The 15,639-nt window shown below is 40.9% G+C and overlaps 1 long non-coding RNA gene across 1 annotated transcript in view; it reads right to left on the reverse strand.

Annotated features, from left to right (window-relative positions):
• Positions 1-2,573: 2,573 nt before the first annotated feature.
• Positions 2,574-15,639, reverse strand: part of LOC144984168 (uncharacterized) — a 145,428-nt gene continuing 132,362 nt past the window's right edge. The window contains exon 3 of the long non-coding RNA XR_013647858.1: positions 2,574-2,712. This is a non-coding gene — a long non-coding RNA (uncharacterized LOC144984168). The remainder of the gene's footprint in view (positions 2,713-15,639) is intronic.

Below are 15,639 nucleotides of genomic sequence, written 5' to 3' on the forward strand. Positions count from 1 at the left end.
AGTCAAAACCCTTGGTGGGTTACAATCTAGAAGGTAAAGCCTGCGTCAAACTCCATTACAGAAAAGCAATTAAATAATTGTACTGTATTTTCTGCCCTGTAGAGTTTATAATAATGGTTTAAAATATAAGGCAAACTGTCAATGAATTGTCTAATTTCAAAGGTACAGTCATAAGTAAGGCAAACTCTCAATGAATCCCATTAAGAAGCAAAAGAGTCAGAGATAGGTCCATCACTTAGACTTTAACTGTGTTCAGAGAAACTCTAGAGCATATTTGTGAACACGCCAAACGTTAGCAATGTTAGCGTGTTCACAATACCTGTGAAAGCTATGTTCACATTGCAATCGGCAACACAAGTTCAGGCTGTGTTTTTTAATGAAAAATCTAAGTAAATGCGTGTTTCAGACTTGCACGGTCAAAACTCTTGTGTTTACTTGTAGCTACACAAGTTGCTATGATTGTTTTTGGGCTCTATGTACACAACCTGCGGCCATTGAAAGCATGTTGAATACTAATCCAAGTCAAACTTTGACCAGTCGGGGACTCTAAATCTGGTAGACACGTATTGAAAAATGATTGCGGGGGTAAATTATTAATACCGGTTTGTGCCCGTCTGGATTAAAAGACACCAAGTCTTTCATATATAAGAATAGAGCTGTGAAAGGATAAGCCTGGAGCAATAATAACCATTCTTGATTGCAAACTATTCAAGTTGTAAACTGTCCAATCAGATGCCCTTAATAAAAGTTGGTGGTTTAGCATCAAACGTTTGAACCATGTGATTGACAGATTCTCCTGAACCCACCTTTGGTGGAATGGTTATGGCCTTCTAACATGCCCACTACTGATGGTTAAGAGTGGTTATGGTCCATTCATGGCTTACTGAGGACATCTTGTTTTTTAACATGGCAACAGACATATCGTGGAAAAATGGTGACTGACTTTACTTTAACCCGGCAGTAGATCCTTTTCTATGAGTGACGTCTCACCTTCACTGACTAGTTCTGTACATACCGTCAATGGGTCTGACACAAATTAACGTTGGCCAGGTTTTCATATTTAGCTTGTTTACAAGTCATGAAAAAAAGCAACAAAGAAAACAGTCTTTGACAGCACCATGTACCTCTTAAAATCGCTTTTAGATCAGTAAGCGCAAACAGAATCAATCCATACAAAAGGCACTCTGGATTACAAAATTAACTGTCCTTTTTATGTGCGCCATGTAGTGCGGTAAACACAGAGGTAAAACATTGTCTAAAGAGGTGGAAGGAACCTTTCTGACAATGTCAACCGGTTTTGTTGGTTGGTCTCTCCCGTTGGACTTTTCTAAAGATATAACAAATAGCCCACTTTCATGGTAAATAATTCAAGATACTGTTTTCCAATCATTTAAGTGCTGCTGTGCAACTAATTCTATATTCCAAGAGACACTTGAGGCCTGGCAATGTATCTCGGCTTCTCAGTCACACAAGGATCACAATTATGGCGCGGCGGCTTCGGCGTGCCGCTCCTGAGCTCGAAAGATAAAGTGCAGTAATGGAAATGCCAACCTGTTATAGAATCCAGGGCTCCGGTGTCGACAACAAAACAAAACAAAGTCAATATTGAAGAGGGGAAAAAAAACAATGTGGAAATAGAAAATTGTCAAACGGCAGTTTGACTTGGCGAGGGGGAAAACAATCTGAAAACGGCATGCAAAACAATGTCAACGATGGAGCTGCTGTTAGAGTTATATCTTTTCGGTTTGGGTGGAGGAGGATGAGGCAGGTAAAACCAGGATATGTGCTTTTCATAGCCGTTTGACAAAGAAAGCTGGTGTCTGATATCTAAAAAGCTCCACATGCGACCCCGGCTCTCCCCCCTGCTCCACTCCTGCTTTGATTTTGGCTGGAGAGGAAAGCAGAGAGCTTCCAGGTGAACAAACGGCATACACAAGATGTGAGCTTCAGAGAAGCAAAGTGACACTAACCCTATTCCATTCCCCCACTTCTTTATATATAGCAATTCCACAAAGGTACAGCGGGGCATTTAGGAGATTTGAAAAAGTCAGCATGAAAGCATTTACAGATTGCCCTCTTTTCAGTCATTGTGTTACACTGTCGTGCCCCCCTACATGAAGCTTGTTCAAGGAGAAGTGCATAGGAAGCACCAGCTCCCCTCAGGGATTAGGCAAACTTTGAGAAAAGATGTGACAGAAGCAGAAGGAGGAGATGGACTGTCTGCTGCAGGCGGTGACAGAAACACCGCAATGGAGAGGAAGGAGAAGGTGGTGGTGGTGGGGGGGACTACTTCAGGGCATACCCAACTTAGACACCACCGTCATAAATGATTAAAAGGTGATTTCCCATTCCGACGAACCAACCAATCTTTGTTCAGTGTAATGGAGGCCAAAGGAAAGGGAATGTGAAACAATGAATTTGCATGAAGCAATCAGCACAGAGCCGTGTTTAAAGAGTCCAGGAGAAGCAGGGAGGACAACAGCTGCAGGAAGGACCTACGCTCTGTTTAACTTGGGGATAATACCTGTTTACTCAGCTGCCGAGGGCGTCCTGCATTTTGTTTGAGGTCTTCTTGCTAATATTTCTCCGACAGGCTGAAGGCGCTGGCAGCAGGGGAGGTTGTGACACTGTCTTTATAACTCCTTGTGCGATCCATCGGAAGAGAAGGAGGACATGACCTTAAAGGCAGGAGTGGAAATTGCACCAGTGGCTCTGTGGAAAAGGAAATGAATGATGGAGTTGAGTTGGGGATAAAAATCATAGTCTGACAAAAAAAAAAAAAAAAAAAAACAGAGAAATGCACGACCCTGTGTATCAAAGCTTATTTCTTTTCAAAAGCTGGCACAGTCTTGGCCTGAAAACAGTCATACTGTTTGCCGGCTAGGATCTAGTCCAGGGGTCGGCAACCCGCGGCTCAGGAGCCGCATGCGGCTCTTTAGCGCCACCCTAGTGGCTCCCTGGAGCATTTTCAAAAATGTTTGAAAATGTAAAAAGATGGGGGAGAGAAATATATTTTTTGTTTGGATATGATTTCTGTAGGAGGATTTTTCCAATACTGTAAGAATGTGTAGAATAAATATTGTATCGCCCAGCAGGTACGTCACTTACAGCGGGAAATACGGGAGCCACGCTGTCAGCAAGTTGAGCTGTCAATCAACTGGCTGCGCTGGAGAACTGTCCGTGGCCCATACAACGCACGACTCCGTAGAGTCTCAGAGAGGAGGAAGCTTTTAGGGGACCGCTAAGCAGGTGGCTGATGGAAATCGAACCACCGTCAGTTCCGTGCATTGCTTGATGAAGTTGAAAGCGAATATTCTAATCTCCTGCTACACAAAACAGTCCGATGGCTGTCCACGTTTTGCGTCACTTTGTTGTCTGTTTTGAACACGTGAAAACATTCCTGAAAAGCAAAGACCTGCTGAACTACCCGCAACTGGAAGATACTGTGGCTCGAAAAGCTGCACTTTTTGGTGGATATGACTGTGACAAGCCACTTAAATGAGCTGAATGAAAGTCTCCAGGCGCCGCAAATGCTTGAAGCTGTTCTGTCATTCGAGCGCAGGCTGACTGTCATGGGGCACGTCACGCAGGTTCCATTTGATTGTTTTATGTTTGAATCCTCAAAATAAAAATGACATCAAAAATCGGATTTCTTTATTCCATTTCTATAATTTTATCAAAGCAATGAATCATAATTCATTGATATTATAATGAAGTTAAACTTGCACGACAGAACATTCATGTGACGCGTTGTTCTCCGCAAAATGGACTGCAGGGCAAATACACATTTAATCGTTAATAATTATGTATTTGTAGCAACTTAGTTATTTTGATAGTAGGCTAATATAGCTAATATAAATACATGTTGCATGTGTTGCCTTCATTATAAGGCTTAAATAGGGCTTTTAATATTTTTCAGCTCCAGACATGTTTTTTTTTTTTCATCCAATTAGGCTCTTTCAACATTTTGGGTTGCCGACCCCTGATCTAGTCAGACTAGATCCTAGCCGGCCTTGTGACCCAGGGTATAACAAAAAATGTAAAAGATTTATGTCGCAGTTTGCCTACTTGGACCACTAAAGTCTTGTTTCCACTTAGCATTAGAGAGGAGTCAGGTATTTTGAGTGTTTCCAGTATATCAAGGACACATTGAGCAGGACTGGGTCGTATCATTTTTGGGCCCCCGTTGGTTGTAAGTACATAAAAAAAAAATAATAATAATACAACAAACTGGATAGGGTGGAGCTACTGTTGTAACCCACTGATACGCTGAAGGTCATTTTGACAAAAGAAAGTGCCAATTAAGTGTCTGTATTCCTCTTCAGCGTCTGCAATCTTCTTTCAAACAACACTAAAAGCTTTTTATGAACAAATAACCAAAAGTCAAAGAAAAAAAAAAAGATTGGACAGCACCGCTAAGTGGAAACGAGGCTTTGATGTTATCTAACCTCCCTCAAACTATCCACAACCTCTGTAAAGTCCCAGGTGTATCACTTTTGAACTTAGGAGTCATTCTTCATCAGTTAGAAGTGGAACCTTTCTTTGCAAATGGATTCCAGTTGACAAGCCAGAACTGTCTAGTGCTAGTGCTAGTGTTTAGTGCTAAAAGCAAGAATGCCCGTTCAGTGCACTCTTCAATGTATGTGGTGTACTGGAACTGTCACAGGCAACAATAAAATAACACATACTCTTTGAACTACCACAACTCTGAGCATTTACACAATTTATTCCAACAGATTACGACGTGGAGAAAAGCAGAATAAATAAATAAGTAAATAAGAAAAGTAGGTTTTTGCTTTACTAATTTAGAGTTAGTAAAGCGCAAACCCACTTTTCTCCACTTCAGAATCTGCTGGAATAACGTTGTCAGCATAAACAGTTGAGGAATTTTAACACTGAAGTTTTTAACTAGTCTATAAATGTTTGCATTAAGGTTTTCTCTTGTCATGAACTGGTGGCGGAGGACCCAAATGCAGGAGACCAAGCTTGGTGACAGGAACTAAAACATTTAATAGGCAAACTGAAACATGACAAAACTATGAGGAGAAATAAAACTGTGACACAACAGAGCAGATGACCTGACAAGGAAGAACAGAAACCAAGACACTTAAATAGGCTGAGGGCAATTAACTGAACTGAAGACAGCTGTGGATCATGAACCTGAAGGTGTGACTGACAAGGAAACCAAAACCATGACAAAGAAAACCAAACCACTGAATCCTTACATCTCTCCAATTAGCTTCAGAGTTTTTACGAGTCTCAAATATGTGTAAAGCTAAGTTCACAGTGCCCTCAACAAGGCGTGCTTGAGTGGGAACTTCCAATGAAAAGTCAATGTAAATGCACATTCCACGTTCCACGTTCAAAACTCTCATGTAGGTCCCACTTATCTATGAAAGTTTCTATGGCCATTTTCAGTATCTTCGTACAAAACAGAAAAAAAAAATGCATTGAACGTGCCTTGACGGTTAAACCAGGTTGAACTTTGACCAATTAGGGACTTGGATTTCGTAGTGATAAAAAGAAGATGTTCCTTTTCCTTCATGGAAGTGCCAACCCTTTGAAAATTGATCATGGATGAGAAATGAAAAACTGCAGGTGTCCGACTGGATTTCTATGACACCAAGTCCTTCATTTATCGGAATACAGCTGTGAAAGAAAACGCTTGGAGCAACATTGACAAGATTTGCACCACTTTTACATTTCACACTAAGCCTTATCCAACTGTAGGTGCGCTAAATAACAGTTAAAGTCCTTGCTTGTCCAATGACAAAACAGTATGCTTAGAGCGCATCAATATTTATAGTATACGTAGCACCAAATATATATCTCAAATGACTTCCTTTTTGGGTTTTTTAAGCGTAAAAGTTCAAGAAATATCAGAAATGGGAAACTGTTGCTGAATTTCCGACAAATTTCGTGTAGCAGTGAGCGGCTGTTGCTCTGTGAAATACAGGATGTTTTGGTTGAAATAGAGAATAAAATCAATCATTTTGGATTCCTGCAGAGTAGAGGAGGATGTATTCCCTTTGTTTGAACTGCATTTGTTTGTTTCAGCCTCCGAAATATGCATTTGGATTAAGGCGTCATTGTGTGTGTCTGAGTCGCAGACGGGCAGCTTCAGGTCAGCAAAGCTTTGTGTGGGGATTAGTTGCCTGTTGGCAAAGTCAGAGCCTCAGAATCACTTTCCCCTCAGGCTCTTTGTCACTCCTCCATGAAAAGACACAGCGACATGTCATCGGTGAGCCCATATTGTTCGGCACCATTTCCTCAGTCTTGTTTTGCAGCTCAGTAACACTTCAGTGCTGCACGACTTCCCTATTTGGACAATTCCTCTTTTACAGTTTATGCTAAACAGGTTTTATTACCGTAAGGGCCATACAATCTTATGCATAATTCATTGCAATTAAAGTAATATGTGTCTGTTACTGAAGAAACCGTGTGTTTTCTTGCATAGTTTTGATGAGATTTAAATCCCTCTATTTATGTAGTCATTACCAGCCAATAGACTCATTGGCATGCTAGGGCATAAGCGCACGCCTTAAACAAAGCCTTTACTTGGAAAAGCATATTAAAAGATAGTCAGTAGATGAGCGTAATTCATTTTATAAAGAAAGAACGAGCTGGTAAGTGGCACAACCTTTAATTTAAAGCATGGCGGTCACACCTCAATGCATAATAGAGCAATGTGGAGTGTTACAATTCTTGGTTGGCTTGCACACACATATTAAGACTATATTAATGTGTGTGTTTTTGGGGGAATACAACCTGGAAGTTGTCAATTAATTGCCAAAAACAATCCTTTACTGCCTGGGGGGGTTTAGCGGTTAACAAGGAGGGGAGTGCCAGTTAGGAGGAAATTGGCTGCATCACGATGCTCAGGTGCAACACAGAAGCGCTCATTAATCTCCTGTACCTGAGGGTGGTGAGCATACCTGATGAAGCCAGCATTTGAGGACTTTTGCATCCCAACTGTGGATGTCAAAAAAAGGGGGGGGATTATACAGGCTAATGCGATTTCTTTAACACAAATAAAAAGAACGACAAGTAGAAAATCGGTTACAAACTATGACTTTTTGACACTGAGATGATTTTGTTCTTTCATGACTCTGGGACATGGCGTGGACTTAATTTTTCTGTGTTTCTTGTCTCATAAAGAAGCAATCCCATTTGAAGACGACAAACGTCACACTGGGGATTAATCTACGCATTTAAAAGCCATTCCCCTCTCTCTGTTGGGCTTGACCTTATGCATCAGTGACCATCCAGTGAAATAGAAGCCGCTAAATTTGAGGACTGTGAAGCAGCCAGCTAATCTGTTGGTCTTGGGGTTATAGTGTACTTCTTTTCAGCCAGGGGTTTTTGATATCAGGGCGGGGTTTGCTGAGAGTTTGGGGTGTCAGATCCCTCCAACTATGGTATCATCATATCAGTTTATGTATATCTTCTCCTTCGATCTGTTTGATAAGGATATAAAGCTTTCCGTTGCCTGCTCTTCCGGACACAACCCTCTGCATTAACCAGGCTTGGGACTGGCACAAGCAGGACACTGGTTTGTGCCCTGTCCAGGCTGCATTTGTCTTATTTGTTTTATGACCGTCTAATTGTCTGTCTGTTCGTCCATCCTTACGTTTTTCTTCTGTCTCAGTCTTTTTCTATTTTTCTGTGTAATTTTTATTGCTTTAGTTAATTGTGGATTTTTGCGGTCCATCACTTTTGGGGGAAGAGGCAGTCGAGGCATTGTCCCCCTTTGCCCATGCCTATATTTGGCCTTTCTCCCAAGGCAGCTTCATCTCTTTTTCAACATGATTTTGGTTCCTAAACCTAACAGTCATTTTTGAAATGTAGTAAATTTAGTCTTCCACCAGTTTAGTCAGTAAAAATTAATAAAACGCACTTCAGGTGGATTTGAAAAACTTTTCTGGCAAACGAAAGTAATTTATTTTTCATTTATATCTGGTTTCCGCCATATAAAGTAAAGCACAATGTGATTGAGTGGACAGCTCTTAGGGCTGAAGGAACTGAAAGAACGGACTGTAAAAGCATCAGTGAATAAAAGGAAATGTCCCCACTTGAATCATCCTATTGTGTGAATGCCGGAAATTAATTTAAAATTATACATAATTATGACTGAGGTTATGTGACCAAACCTAAGTTGGGCCAAAAACCTCACATTGAACCTAATGCATGTTTCAATGATACCAATGATAGGATTTTTCTGCAAAAAGTTAGATTAAAAGACAAAATAAAGTGCATCTGAAAGTGGGTAAGTCCAACTCTTTCCTTTTATGGTAAGCTCACCAAAGCCTGTTTGCTCCAGACCTCATTTCTCTGCCCCTCTTGCTTGGACACAATGATACAAGCACTGTTTTTCATTACAAGAGGATTAAATTGTCTTTTCTTTGTAAAGCATTAGACTGCAGCAGACAACAAAACACCCACATTCAATAAACTTGTTATTCGTTGAAGAAAGGTACCTAGAAATAAAAACACCGGGGCAACATTCTTCAAGACAGAATTATAAATTTAAGTTAAGATAAGAAGTTAAGATCTGACTTCAACGGTTCTGCTATCGGTACTGGAGAAGTCGCATTTTTTTGTGTGTCCCACAAGATATAAACGTTATCTGACATATTTAACTCACCAAGTCAATCAATTTTCCATTAATTAATGATGATATCAATTTCGCTGTTCTCATTGAAGAGGAGAGGTCTATCTGGCTATTTGTGCGCACGGGGGGCGGGGCTGTTGTTCAGACAGCACGCGGCGCGCGCACACAGGAACGCTACCAAAGTTATACGATGGCAGAAAGGGCTTAGCGGTTCAAAATGCGGCCCTTTCCTCCCTGTGCTGTGGCTCTCTGTGGTTTAGTAAAATAACTATTATGCTCTCAGATTGTTGGGGTGCCTTTAACACCGTCAGTTAGAGCGTGAACACGCGGAGGGGGCGTGTCTGCAGCTGTGAACGCGAGCAGAGTCTGTTACGGGATAGAAAGTTTTTCTTGAAAGACAGTCTGTGGCGATCTCGTAGGGGACACGTGAGCGCCCAAAATAGAGAAAATCCTTTTATCCCCCTAGACCAGTGTTTTTCAACCTTTTTTGAGCCACGGCACACTTTAACCTTGACAAAAATATTGTCGGACTTCTGTAGCCTGCTTTAAATAAATGCCCTTGTCCGGTACCTTAAAAGGTTGGATATTGTTCATAATTTTACATTATCCTCAACCTGTACTGTGTCCTTTCTGCCATTAGTCAATAGCCATCAGTTTGTGCCCCTTTCCTCTCACACTGGTTGACCTTCAGTTTACAGACCCAAAGTGTCTCCTTATGGAAGACTTGAAGGTTCTTTAGGATTTGCTGATAATCGTTTACCTGATGGGTTTACTCTTTCTCCGTTTGACAGTGTTTTAAAATGGGAATAATGGAAAAGTTCTGCAACTTTTACAAATTGATAAAAAAAAAAAAAAAAAACAGGATTTAGTTGCTAAAAACTAAAACATTTTTGGTTTTAGTTGATCTTGGATTTTCCCTTTTAGTTGTGACCACATCGAATAATCGGCCTCCATCTAACCCCATCAACACAGTGACCCATTCTGTTTAAAACATCTGCTTCTGATTCGCCCTTCCTAACATGACCCTCTGCCTTTACTGGACTTGGGACAGCCACATGAAACGGCTGCATTGTGCTCCCTTGCAGTTGTCTTGCTTTCAGTTCTTTCAGATGCTTGTAAAAAAAAAAAAAAAAAAGAAATGTTTTTGTGGCTACAAGTATGCAATGGAAGAAATTTTCCACCAACATAACATCTGCCTGTGAACACCCTCAGGCAACAACTGGTTAATCCCAAGGACCAAGTTCGTAGTTTTTAACAGTAATGTGGTGTACTCCATTCATTGCAACAACGATTGCAATGAACAGTACATCGGTGAAACCAAACAACCCTTACAAAAAAAACAAAAAAACGTCCAACATCGCAGGGCCAGCTCCAGCAGACCTGAGTCTCCATTTAAAGGCAACTAACCAGGAGGATGTCAGCATCCTAGTCAGAGAGACAAGTTGGTTTGAGTGAGCAGTAAAGGAAGCAATTTTTGTCTGGTGATATCAACCTTCGATCAACAAAAACGGGGCCCTCAGATACTTCCCTCCATCTACAAAAGTCTGTTGAAAACTGAATGTGCTCAACAGAAAGGGATCGGCTGTCTCCCAACCTCCAGTCGACCACGGACAATGGACAGTCAACGCCCACTATCATGGCTTCTGTTGACTGTTAGATTAAGTGACCCTAACCACGTAGGCCTTAGTTAACCTTTAGCATTCTGATGTCACAAAAGAAGACACTCTTCCTCCTAAGAGTTAAAAAGAAAAACGTGCCAGCACCGTTCCAGAATTAAAAAAGCCTCTTGGATAGGAAGTGAAACGTCTATGAAAAACCAGGTCCGGATGACCTTGACCTAAACACTTTTTTGTTGAATACAGATTGTTGTACACCACTACAATTATTTTTCAACAGTTTAATTGGGCACCAAATGGCCTCATTTGGAAGAAAAGAACACCAAACTGTTTTTTTTTTAATGTTTTGGTACCTCTATACCTCTATCTGTACATTTTACACATTTCTAAAAACATACCTTAAAAGTAAAATTTGTTACATTTCATTGGGGCTATTTTCCTTGATCATACCAGACAAACAGACGTGGAATTGGTGCCATAAAGTTGCTAAACTGCGAGTTTATCCAACATTTCGCTTTTTTACAGAATGTTTTTTATCAGAATTGAGGAGCAGCTTGTAATAAAAGGTAAAACGGTTTATTTTGGGTCTGTGTAGGAGGAATAAAGGCGTGATAAGTTCCCCGAGTACAGACCGCATCCGCGAACGGGCACAAATAAAGGTCAGGACTTGGCTCTGGAGAAAACACTGGAGGCGCGAAGACGATGTGGACAGCAACAGGCGATCAGAAAGGAAAATAAAGGTCACATTTTTACCGTACGGGACCCTGCAGGGTCACCTTTGTGGCATGGGTCCTCATGGGAAATTTAGTCCAGCTCTGCGGCAGGAAATCTCAAACTTGCCTTTTCACTGGAAGAACTATCCATTTGTTGAGCAAAGTAATTGTTTTCTATGAGATGGTGCTGTTTTTGGATTTGTTGAATCAGCTTCTCCTCATACCCCCCCCCCCCCCCTTAGCGCTTGCTAAATTTCCTCCCCCATTCCTGTCAGAGACTGTGAGAGATGGGAGGGAAGAAAGAATCATTTTTCCTTCAATTTACCTCTCCTGCTGTTTAAGTCATTTGTCTGACGCTGCACTGAGAGGCGATACGAGAATGAATTAATTGTGCCACCGAAATGACTCATCTGCATTGAAACATAGTCAGGAAAGGGCAAAGGCACTGCTGAGCTGAGGTGACCCCTGGAGAAGGACTGTAATGAACATCATTCATAACAAACAGGCACATTCGAGATTTTCTGTGTTTTTCTTTGTTTTTTTTTACTGCTCCTTTTTCCGACAGAAAGCCCAACCATGGCAACCAACAGGGGGAGTTTTCTATTGTGTTTGCACAAAGAACTTAATGTCTAATGCATTTTCCAGGAAGGAAATTTGTAAAGCATGGGTTTATTTTTGTAGAGGATTAAGATTTGCACTAGTAAACACCCGGTGAGAGCTACTTACCTCCAAAAAAATAACAAAACAAAAAAAAAACAAGGGGCATTTGGCAGTTTAGCTAGTATGTTGACTTGAGGGACGAGACAGTGGCATGAATTATTAACCGAAACACTTGGGATGCACCAAGCAGCCCATGCCAGTTGGAGAGATTTATAATTAAGAAGGAAAGGATTAAAACAAATGTACTCCCATTTCTTATTCCCTTCGACCTCTCGACTTCCTCCGTAAGGCATGGCCAAGCAGACAGCACACGAGGATGAAGATTAGCGCACGGCCGCTCAGGCTGGCGGAGCCAAACTGGACAGGCGAGAATCATTAACGCCTTCCTGGACCACCTCAAGCATCGGGGCTCGCGCCTGCGGAGCCACAGTGAAGGTCAAAGGTCAATATATTTCTCAATGTTGCCTTCGCGGGGCGATAAATGAGGGGCCATCCTTCAGGCTCATCACGGTGGGGTGCAGTTTCGCCGTTCGCCTGATTTAACAGAAACGAGTCTGTGCAGTCTATTCAGCTTTAGCAGATCCCAGTCAGATAAAAATGATGAACAACCGCAAACACGTTACTCATGTTATAATGGACTTTGTTTGACAGGAGCGGGTTTTATGATGTGTGCAGCAGATGGTGTAGGTGCTAAAGCCGGAACGACCTGGTGTACGCCAAGCAGCACTGCTACTTTCAACCATTTAGGGGTAACAGATGGATGAACTGATATGGAAATTTATGGGGAATGTCATTACCACGACTTCTGTTTGACAATTTGCAAACAAATTAAAATTATTAGCAAAAATATTTTCTCCGTAGTTCGTGAAAAACTCAAAGGTTATACCCAACCTCTCAATCGGGAATCCAACATTCGTGTATGTTTTCTATTTATGGTAAGAGCAGAAGTAGCCCCACTTTAAAACAATCCTATTAAAGATTATGAGAAAATGCAAGAAATTGGAGTCACTTTGTTCATTAAAAACCCAATCCAATCAACTTTTAATCTATTTTCAAAGCGTTCCCAGTTGTCTATCATAATTATTCAGGTTTTAGCCAACATTTAACTAATCTTATTTTGTTGAATGCTAAATGCGCGTTTTGGGTTCATGACACGTTGGTACGCAAGGTTTTAACTCTGTTTTTGGGTTCTGGGCACAAAAAGTTAAACCAGTTGACCTTTGACCAATCAGGGACTCTGCTGTGGTAGGTAGATAGTGCCCTTTTCGAAACACGGAGGTTCACACCATTTAAAAGTTGATCATGAGTTAGAAATGAATATTTGCGGTTTGTGCCCGGCCAGAATAATTGACACCAAGTCTTTCACATATCGCAGTGTTTTTAACCAGTCACCGTGGGAAATTGCCCTCATTAACTGATCTAACAACATTGACCATCTCCAGGATTTCAGCTCTTTGTTCATCCAAACAGGTCCTGATAAAACACTGAGTTGTTAGGAATAAGAAAGATCGTAAAATACTTTTTTCTTTCTGTTTATTTGATTCTATTAAAGACATTTTGATAAGCGTGACGGTACCGCGACAGCCGTAGCTTCCAACGTTTTCGGAAAAGTCCCGCCCCTTTAACTGTCTCCACCAATCATTCTTGGAGGCTTAATCTTACGTCATCAGTCTGACCAATCAGAAGTGGTTAAAGTCTTCACTTCCTGGTTCCGATTCTTCTCATAAAGTCTCTCAGTTCCAACAAAAATACCAGCTAAAGCTCGTCTTCAGCGGTGTAGCTTTCCGCGGAATCCGGTGTCAGACCGTGGAACAAGTGAACAAAACAACAATCTCAGATACGTAAGTCTGTCTGCGTCCGGCGGCTGTTTGCAATACATATCCCATGATGCATTGGGTTAAAGTGACAGCGTCTCTGCGCACAATGAATCTTCGTTGTTAAACGTCTTGAAACCACAACGAACATGCATCAAACAGTTTTTAAACCTTTAAACTTTTATTACGTCTTTTAGGAAAAACAGCTGCAACTTCCAGCTTTTTCTGCCACAATAATTATCTCAAAAATGCATGTGAGATTGCAGAGGGGCTGTAGATCAATACAGACTGAGTTTCTCCTTTTTTTTTTTTTTTTGGAAGGTTGAAATACACTGATACATGGGAATAGAGCTGTGAAAGGAAAAGCCTGGAGCAAAATTTGCCAGACTTGCACCATTTTGTACTACCCCCCTCCAGCTGTAGGTACATGCGCTAGTTGTGGAAAGCGACAGATGTTTGTGAACATCATATGATAAAAGTGCGTTGCAAAATCTGCATCAAGCATGTTCCTGAACGTTCAAAAACATGCTTGAACGTGCATCGAGCATGTTCAAGCATGCGTCTCTTTGGAGAAAGACTTTGGAGAAAATGGAGTTTCTACACTAGAGTTGATTCAAAATCAATAGATTCTATTATTTGATTCAATGATTTCCTCCTTCAAGATTAAATCTTCATCCTAACCTTCAAATCTGATGTTTCAACAAGAAAGAAAAGAGACAGTTAGCCTGAATGTGACCGTTTCTTCTTCAAAGACGTTTACAAAAAGATGTCAAAAAACGTTGGGCAGATGTGAAGAATTTCACATTTTTAGAGGTCGACATGAAAGATTATGCATTGGAAGTCCACATAGAGACAGCTTTCCATCTCTTATGAAGTTTCATTCTGTTTTGTGAAAGGGAAATCTGTTGTGTAGAAAAATGAATGTGGTGCTGTGACTCTGGCCTGCGGGGCACAGAGACGTGAAACACAACACATTAGCTTGTCAAAGCAGATGAGGTAATTTGTTTTCTTTTATTATGGGATTAAAAGCGTTGCTATAAAGTCACGCTGCTTCTTCTAATGTGTACTCCTCTGTTTTGTTTTTTTCTTTTTTCGCATGTGTTTTGGTTAAATGCAGCATTCTGTGTACTGATGCATGCATACAATATGGTGTTGATTCACTTTAATGCTCTTTCACAGCTCTATACATGAAAAATGGCATATTTGTTGCACGAAAAGAGAGTCTAGAATGTATTTAGGGCCATTATGCAAGTGTATTGAAACTGTATCTCCACAGGCTTTGCATATAGTTTACTGTGACTAAGGGAAAAAAATAAATGAGCACTTTTGAAAACTCAACCGAGCCCTTCTTCTAGTCTAGAATTGAGCTTTACTTAAACACAAAAATGATCATATTGCATCTTATTACAGAAAGTCATACCACTATCACAAAAAAAATCGACAGGTAAATGAGCAAATGAACCCTTTAACACCAGAGCTGTTGCCGGCAACAGCAAAATAACTCACACAATCTGCTGGTTTTACGTGGATTGCGTTAACATTTTACTACCATAAAGCACATTGACGCAAAGCCGCTTTTCCCAGCTTCAGAATCCCATTTACATCAATTGCATAAATGGTTGATGAGCTGTAGTGGTTAAAACCGGCAGGATTTGAGTACAAACCTTCAAGACCGCTTTTTAATTTATTTTTTTCTAGATAGCTTGTAGTTTTTTGGTAATTTGCTAGCATGCTCTGTCAGTCAAGCTTCAGCCCAGATTGTGTTTTAGTTCAATGCGTCTGTATCTTCTGCAAAAAAGAATATACTTCTTTGATCAAACCAAGCAGCGACGGGAACAGTGGGCATTGTCTCGGCATGCTAGGCTGATTAGCATGATTAGCATAGCAATCCAGCCATTTTATCCCAACATTAGGCTGATCTATGAACACAGACACAATCAGCTCATTGCAGTAATGACCAAAGCAATCAGCCAGGGGCGCCGTAAATTAGTGCAAGGTCACAAACAAGCTCACCTGATGGGGATCAAGAGAGAACGACGTCCAAACAAGTCAGCAGCCGCTTATCTCTAGTTAAGCATAATGAATGACTGCTATTTAGTGGAGGCAGTTTAATATCAAAAGTGTTTCTCTGTCTTCGTCTGAGTCAAATATTATGATAAAAAGCGTTAAGATACTTTGTTCTTCAGGGGCCAGATTTAATCTGTAGCACAAATTATGGTTTAACT

Source organism: Oryzias latipes, chromosome 2 (genome assembly GCF_053564925.1).
Source record: "Oryzias latipes strain Hd-rR chromosome 2, Olatipes_Hd-rR_3.1".
Classification (NCBI taxonomy): domain Eukaryota; kingdom Metazoa; phylum Chordata; class Actinopteri; order Beloniformes; family Adrianichthyidae; genus Oryzias; species Oryzias latipes.